Source organism: Macrobrachium nipponense, chromosome 30 (assembly GCF_015104395.2).
Source record: "Macrobrachium nipponense isolate FS-2020 chromosome 30, ASM1510439v2, whole genome shotgun sequence".
NCBI lineage: Eukaryota > Metazoa > Arthropoda > Malacostraca > Decapoda > Palaemonidae > Macrobrachium > Macrobrachium nipponense.
In genome coordinates, this window is record NC_087218.1 from 13,348,986 (window position 1) to 13,357,626 (window position 8,641).

Here is an 8,641-nt window from a genome sequence, read left to right on the forward strand (position 1 = left end):
TCGTTCTCACTCAAGTTCTCACATTCCTTACAAGTATTAGTAAAAGAACATTCATACTCCCTGCACCTCTTGCATACCGTGTGAGGGTCTACCGAAGCTTTCGGCAACCTCACCTTACAGCCTACATTCACACAACGTCTCACAACCATACCAGAGTCAGACATTATTAAAGAAAATTCCAAACCAAAAATCAAGTCCACAAAACAGTCCACCAAAAGCGGAGTATTTATGCCAATCCAACAATCCAGATACGTCACCAAAAGTCGGTCAAGAAGATCAATTGCCGGTGAAAAAAGAAAAACCAATCGAGAGGAACCAACAACAATGTTGATGGTCCGGGCGACAGAAGAATTCTGATTAGAAAACGGGGATGGTTCCTATAGTCCTGCCACCCAGGGCAGGGCGGTAGATCACCTGACACCTACCTGTAGCGTGTGGCCGCGAAATTTGAAATTCTGTCGGAGACGACGGAGTCTATAGCTAAGTATATATCTGGCAGGGAAGTTGAAGTGTATAAAAATTATATGTTCGTTCCACATTAATATTTTAATATCAAAGTGACACAGGCTACTGGCAAGGAGAGCAATTCCTAAAATAATCTTCCAAGGAATATTCCTGAACTCACTGCTCCAGAAGACAAAATATCAAATATAAAAAAAGACTGTAAGAGTCAATGGCTTACCATAAAGTCCACCAATCATAAAAAATGTTGACTTACATTCATAAACGTCACAAAGTTACACATGAAATTCTCAGAATTAATATTTAAAAAGGAAAAACTAACATTAATGTCTCTGCAAATCAATATCTGTCTGAGGTAGCAACCAAAGGCTGAATAGCATTCATCAGCATTTATGCCTTAAAAACCTGTTATTTCATCTTTCCCAAAAAGTGACCAGACACAAACAAAGTATGTTCAGTGACATCCTGAGGTATCAGTGACCGATTACCCATACAAATAGGAAATATAGTTAATTGGTAACTTGGTATTAAGGAAAACAACAAATAGGAAATCAATATGAACTTGCCCATTCCAAAACAAAAGCTAGCTACCCTTGTGAGATTTGGAAAGGATAACTCTATAAGCTTAATAAGACATAGATTTGCAAAGAATAACTAACTTGCTTAAACAGATACTAATCATGCAAGAAAACAATATAAACTGGAAGAATTTACATAACTTCTAGAAAAAATAAAACTGGAAGAATTTACATAATTTCTAGAAAAAATAAAACTTTATGAAAAAAATGCATGCATTCATATAAAAATACAGTAAAGTAAGAATTCTTAATCAATAAACATTTTATACTTACTCTGGCTTTGTACATGATTGTATCAAATGTAATGATTCCATTTCGCATGTCATCCTTATCATTAGTAAAGTCCACCTGAATTGCAAGTCGATCTTTAATATTTGTCTGGCCTTGTCGGATGGTATCCCTCAGTAGTTCTGACTGAGCCTAAAACAAAATAAAAATCTCAATACTCCCATAAAAAATAAATTGTTCAATAACATCTATAATATTAATTGTCATCATCTCATGGCAGGTTTTTACAGCTCTCCTTTGGATACTGACCCATAACAATTGCAACTTAATCTCATTTACATAAATGTGCCCCAACTGCAAGATTCTTTGCATATACCAGGAAATATACATAAAAATATTGTAAAAGTCTAAAAAAATATATATATTTTATTTCCTACGTGAGGTAATCGAAGAATGAAATGATTTTCAAGGTCTGGTCCTTGAGAGCCTGGAGGCCTCAATGCTCTCCCTTTTGTATTTCTGTTCATTTTTTATTTCCTTTCTTGACCAAGAACAACCAACTCTTGGGGATCAGTGTTGGAGAAGAATGCCCTTTTTCCCCTAAAAAAAAAATAACAATAAATTAATATATAGGTCATGAAGGAACTAATGATCAAAGCAAATCAAATGCAACGACTTTAAACTAAACCCTCAGCACAAGCTTACAATAATATACATGAATTTAAAATCTCAAAAGTTGTACTAATGTCAAAGTTTCACTAGCATACACAACGTTGCTTTAAGCCAGACTCAAGTAATACAGTACCCATTGATCAAAAGCACAGTTAAGATTACCAATGAAATGTAAATGGTTGGCCCCCAAAGCACTGCTACAGTTATTTACTGAGAGGGTACCAAGAACTTCTCTCACTTACACACTGCTGGCATGAATATACTACACATTATGAAAATACCTATATGACAAGCAATAGTCTCTATGATATGAAACACAAATTTCTAATGCAGGTTAACATATGCATTAAACAATCCACTAAACAAAACTGAGTGTATTTTATGACATTAGCATTAATAAATTCCTGGCCAATTACAAAAGTACTTAATCAAATTTTAAGGAATAGAAAATGACAATTTGTCCAAAATTGCATTTTTCCTAACTATACAAACCTGAGGTCCTTTTACAATAGGAAGGTACTAGCGCAGCTAGATAGGGTCGTAAGCTTTTTTCGAACAAGGTTCGGTAGTTAACTGCTTGTCCGACAGGGCGCGGCGGCACGCAGCGACTGGGAGGTAAACAAATCACTTTTGCTTTTGGCCCAAGCAAAAACTGCAGAGTGAGGGGTGGCATGAGGTGGGGCTATGTGTAAAGGACCTCAGGTTTGTATAGTTAGGAAAAATGCAATTTTGGACAAATTGTCATTTGTTCCGACACGGCATACAAACCTTCGGTCCTTTTACAATAGGAAGACTCACTTCTTGGTTGGGAGGAATCTGAGTCTTTTGTGAACGACTGGTGTTCGCCCAACCTTGGAAGCCTCCCTGGTCGTAAGAGCGAGGGAGGGATCCAAGCCTCTGTCCGATTGATCGGGGTGTGCACCGCAGGATCAATGGTCAGACCTCTGGACCGAGTACTAAGAAGAGAGGCATGCGTATCTCTTCGTACCAGCGAATGTAAGAACTTGTTCCTGTACAGGAGCAAATATAAAGTCATGGGTTTGACTCTTGTAGGCATCCACTTCCCCCCTTGTAGAAGGAAGTGGTGGATATTCTGCTCCTATCCCTAGTGAAAGGGATAGGATGGGGCTCTGTCATATAGCTCACCTGCATCTCATCCTCATCCAGCGTAGTGACGACCGTGGCCCTCTGCCCACAGGTAGAGGAGGAGGAAAAGATGGGAAGAGAGAGCCAGTCACTCATCACTCACACATCCATCCCCACAGTCACACCAGGACTCGATGCTGTTTCAGCCTGCGAGGTCTGGGTTAGCTACACAACTTGTTGAGCAGCCACCACGGGTCCCAAGGAAAAGGTATCCAAGGACCTGTGGCAATATCCCGAAGGTAGAAGGACGTAAAGGTAGTCTGGTTAGACCAGACCCTGCCTTCAGGACCTGCGCCACGGAGAAGTTCTTACGAAACGCCAACGAGGGGCCAATACTTCTGACTTCGTGAGCTCTCGGACGGGACGTACGGAGTCGTCACTACCATCAGCCTCATACGCCCCTCCTGATGACCTCACGCAGCCAGAATGAAAGAGTGTTCTTGGATACTTCTTTCTTGGTGACCCCGGTGCTAACGAAGAGGCGTCGACACTCAGGCCTGAGGTGTCGAGTTCTCTTCAGATAGCGCCGTAGCGCCCTCACAGGACAAAGCAGCATCTCATCCGCATCATTATCGGTGAAGTCCATTAGGGAGGGAATCGTGAATGACTCGAACCTGTCGTCAGGGATCGACGGTTTCTGAGTCTTCGCAACGAAGTTCGGGACGAAATCGAGCGTCACAGATCCCCATCCCCTGGAGTGTCGTACATCATAGGAAAGACCATGAAGTTCCCCTACTCTCTTCGCCGATGCCAGGGCCAGCAAGAAGAGGGTCTTGAGGGTCAGATCCCTGTCTGACGACTCTCGAGTGCTCGAACGGCGTTCGAGTCAGACTCCTAAGGACGAGAGTCACATCCCACGCAGGGGGCCTGAGTTCCCTGGGTGGGCAAGACCTTTCGAAGCTCCTCATAAGCAAGGAGATCTCGAACGAGTTCGAGATGTCCAATCCCCTCAGTTTCAGGACGAGCGCCAAGGCGGCTCTGTATCCTTTGACTGTGGGGACTGAGAGGAGCTTCTCTCGGCGAAGAAAAACGAGGAAATCCCGCTACCTGCTGAAGAGTGGCTCTGAGAGGAGATAGACCCCGCTACGACACCACCACAGAAGACGGCCCACTTCCCCTGTACACAGCTGCAGAAGGACTGACGGACAGTTTCCAGCCATCTCTGTTGCTGCGCTACGACGAAAAGCCTCTCGTTCCGCGCAAGAGATGGTGGATAAACAGCCAGCCATGAAGACGTAGAGACTGGACTGCTCGGTGGTACCGCTCGACGTGTGGCTGGGCGAGAAGGTTGTGCCAAGGGGGAATCTCTCTCGGTTCTCCTGCGAGAAGAGCCAGCAGGTCCGGATACCAAATGGCCTGTGGCCATTTTGGAGGCCACCAGGATCATCCTGAGATTCGGGGTGACCAGTGCTCGACTGATCACCTTGCGAATCAGGCTGAACGGGGGAAAGGCATAGGCGAAGAGGTTGTCCCACGGGTGTTGAAGAGCGTCCTCTGCAAGCTGCCCATGGGTCCGGCACGGCCGAGAAGAACACCTGGAGCTTCCTGTTGTGCCGGGTGGCGAACAGATCCACGACTGGTCGCCCCCACAGGTCGAAGAGCCTTTCCGCCACGTCCTGGTGTAGAGACCATTCGGTCCCTATCACCTGATCCCGACGGCTGAGCGTGTCTGCTACTACATTCCTCTTCCCTGGAATGTAGCGTGCCGACAGCTCTATTGAGTGTGCCTCGGCCCACTCGTGCACCTGCCGAGTCAACTGGTACAACGGGAGAGACACTAGTCCCCCCCCCCTGTTTGTTGACGTAAGCCACCACCGTGGTGTTGTCGCACATCAACACCATGAGTGTCCCATCAAGCGGTCCTGGAACTCTTGGAGAGCGAGGAACGCTGCCTTGAGTTCCAGTACATTGATGTGAAGGTGCTTGTCGTTCTCGTCCCACACTCCTGAAAGTCAGCAACTCCTCCAGGTGTGCGCACCCCATCCCATCGGATCGATGCGTCTGAGAACAGCTGCATGTCCGGGGGGGGAGTGCGCAGGGGCACTCCTCTTAAGAGGTTCCTGTCGTCCAGCCACCAGGCTAGGTCCTGCCTCACCTCTGTGTCAGTGACACTGGAAAGCTTGGGGAATCCGTCGCCTGTGACCAACTCTCCTTTAGTCTCCACTGAAGAGACCGCAGGTGAAGACGCCCGTGAGGGACTAACTTCTCGAGTGACGACAGGTGTCCGATCACGACTTGCCATCGCTGAGCTACCTGTTCCTGCCGAGACAGGAACTGGTTGGCTGCCTCCCTGAATCTGCTGATCCGCGAGTCTGCGGGGAAGACTCGCCCTGCTACCGTGTCGATCAGCATACCCAGGTACTTCATCCTCTGCTTGGGCTCGAGATCGGACTTTTCGAAGTTCACAACGATCCCAGATCGCGACGAACTCGAGCAGTCGATCCCTGTCCTGTAGCAACTGCGAGCGGGAGCTCGCCAGTACTAACCAATCGTCGAGATACCTCATCAGACGTATCCCGTGCGAATGGGCCCAAGCAGACACCAGAGTGAACACTCGCGTGAACACCTGTGGGGCGGTTGAGAGACCGAAGCAAAGTGCCCTGAACTGGTACACCGTCCCGTCGAGGATGAAGCGGAGGTACTTTTCTGGAGGACTGATGAATGGGTATTTGGAAATACGCATCCTTCAAGTCCACTGAAAGCATGTTTTTTTAAATCGTTCTCCCTGATGGAGTCGAGCACTGAGCGTGCCGTCTCCATCGTGAACCGGGTCTGGCGAACAAACCGGTTCAGGGGAGAGAGATCTATCACCGGGCGCCAGCCTCCCGTAGACTTTTCCACCAGGAAGAGTCGACTGTAAAAGCCCGGTGACTGATCCGTGACGATTTCTACAGCTCTCTTGCTCAGCATGGTCTTGATCTCCTGTCTCAGTGCTACGTCCTTCAATGACCCTGGAACGTACGACTGCTGTTGGACCGGGTTGTAGGTGAGGGGTGGCCCGAGATTCGAAGGGTAATAGAATATCCCTCCCGCAGGACATCTACAATCCAGGTCTCGGCGCCGTAGCGCTGCCAGTTGCCCAATGGCTGGCCAGGCACCCCCCCACTTCCGGCAGCAGGTGAGGGGGAACGCCGTCCCTAGCGTTTCCCCCCTTTCTTTTCCTTTCTTCGACTTTTCCCAGAGCCACCACGGGAGGAGGAGGGCTGGGTTTTTTTTTTTTATTCGGAGGGTCCTGGTTACGGCTCCCCTTGCCAGAAGTCGAAGAAGACAGAGTCATTTCCCTCCCCCGGGGGCTTCGACGCAGCTACCGTCTTAGCCACCGAAGAAGCGCTAGCCGAGCTCTTAGACTTGGCCGCAGTCCGAGGCTGCCCAGAAGCCTTCGAGACTGCCTGGTGAACTAGCCGGTCACTGTCGTCAGTGCGCCGTCTGTCCACCGCAGCTCCACCATCTCTCCTGGGAAGAGAGACGTGGAACTCCGTAAGGGTCCATTGCGAAGTCCCAACGCCGCTTCACGACCCGGCCGCCCTGGAAACCCGAGTAAGGACAGCGTCCCTTCGTCGGAGAACCAGGTTGGCCCACAGGTTCACCGTCTGGTGGGCAAGGAAGGAGATGGCTCTTCCCCCAGACTGGCAAAGTCTCCTGAAGGCCGAGTCATCTTCGGGAGAAATTCCCCCCGGAGTTGGCTGCGACCTTAGATACTGTGAGGGCCACAGATCTAGCCAGGAGACGGCCTGGAAAGCTGCCATGGCGGTAGATTCCAGGCCTAGTGCCTCTTGCTGCGAGAACCACAGGTTCTCGGACAGGAGCTGCTGCAGAGACACACCCGGAGTCAGCCTGGCTAACTCCGGGTTCACCTGTTTTGGGCGGCATCGGGTCGTCAGTATGGCACGTAAAAACCGCTGTCGCAGCAGAGGAGGTGGAAGCAACTTGCTCGACCTGCCAGACTTGAGCGAACCGTCTTGTCCGGAGACAAGCGATTCAACCTGGTCCAGCACTGAGTCCGCAAGCTCAGAACGCGGGCAAACCCACCGTCGGTCTGGGTTCCCTCTTGCGGGCCCCAGAACGACTCGAGCCGGGACGTGGGCTCGGATGGTGGGAGCGGCGATCCTTCCCCGAGGTCGTTGTGCTGACGAATCAGCGCAATAACCTCGGCAAAGTTCCTCTGGATCTCAGGAGTGACTGCGTCCTGCGGAGTCGGACCGTCCAGTCCCTCAAACAGGAGCACCTCCCGAGACCCTCCTCCCTCAAGGAGAGGGCAGCAGCGACAGGACCCCTCTCGGTCTCCTCCAACCACCTGTGCGTACGACCTGGCTGGTCCGAGAACCGAGCCTGGTACGTACGACGACGTGGTGGGATCCTGAGGGGGCGCACCCCTCACGATCACTCCTCAATACCTCGCCCCTCCCGGTGTAACCCGAGGAGGTTGAAGGTATGGGAGAGGAAGACCTGACTCTAATTCCCCATTCCTCGCTCGCTGGCAGAACCAGCGGGCTTGGAAGGCTGCAGGCGATCGCCAACCCGCGGTGGCGATCGAGCTGCAGACCTAGTCGAGCCGTCTCGCTGTGGAGAACGGCTGGACCGAGAACAGCGCGGCCCCGGTCTCGTGTGTCAGAGGAGCTGGTGCTGGTCGCCGTTACCCGATCGCTCTCTGTGAGAGTGACGGTCAGGCGACCGGCGAGCTCCACTGTCACGGTGAGATCGGTGCGTATCCTCACGGTGCGTCAGTTCGCTGGTACAGCCGTGGCTGGTGCCGGCGAACGGGGGGACTCTTCCAGCCTCAGCCCGTGGCCGGTCATGGACCGTCACGTCCGCCCGGGTAGCCAGCTGCTCGCCGCGAGAGCGAGAGTCTGGTCTGGTGAGAGTCGCTGTGAGCGGCTGTCACCAGTCTTCCGCTCCGTGCCGTGAACCTGACGCTGAGCGGACTCAGGACTGGTTTCCTGCTGTACGGTCGCTGGTAGGCGACCGTACACTCGGTTACCTCTCGCGAACGAGCGGCCGAGACGGACCCTGCTGCTGTGGCCGAACCACTGACAGCAGGTGAGGAAGTGCCGGTGTTAGCCGGCACTCCTCTGGTCCCCGTAGTCTTCTTCCTTGCGGAAGAAGAGACGGGTCCTGCCCCGAAGGAGCAGGGTGACCAGCGGAAGAACCCCACCCCCCGTCTCACCAGAGCGAGACGGGCCCTTAGAAGTTCCCGAAGGAGACTTCTTAGGGGGGGGGGAGGCGACCAGTTCTTCTTCTTCGGCGGGGGAGCCTTAGAAGAAGAAGGGGAAGAGGCGGCAGACGACGACGACGACGAAGAAGACGATGAAGACGACGACGACACCTTCCTCCTCTTCTTCTTCTTCTTCGTCAACCTTCTCAGGACCGACGTCAGATCTGTCATCCAGGACGGAGCCGGGGCTGCTGTTGCCGAAGCAACAGGGCCCGGACGCACCTGTCCGAACAGATCAGCATCGGGAGCAGCGGCGCCAGGAACAGGAACAACATCAGCAGGTGCGAGCATCACAGGAACGGCAGAAGAGGACAGCAGGAGCAGGTACAGGAACGGCAGCAGT

At 51.3% G+C, this 8,641-nt stretch overlaps 1 pseudogene; it reads right to left on the minus strand.

Moving 5' to 3' along the window:
• LOC135202297 (transcription initiation factor TFIID subunit 7-like) overlaps positions 1-1,862 on the minus strand; it is a 57,320-nt pseudogene extending 55,458 nt beyond the window's left edge.
• Positions 1,863-8,641: the final 6,779 nt, after the last annotated feature.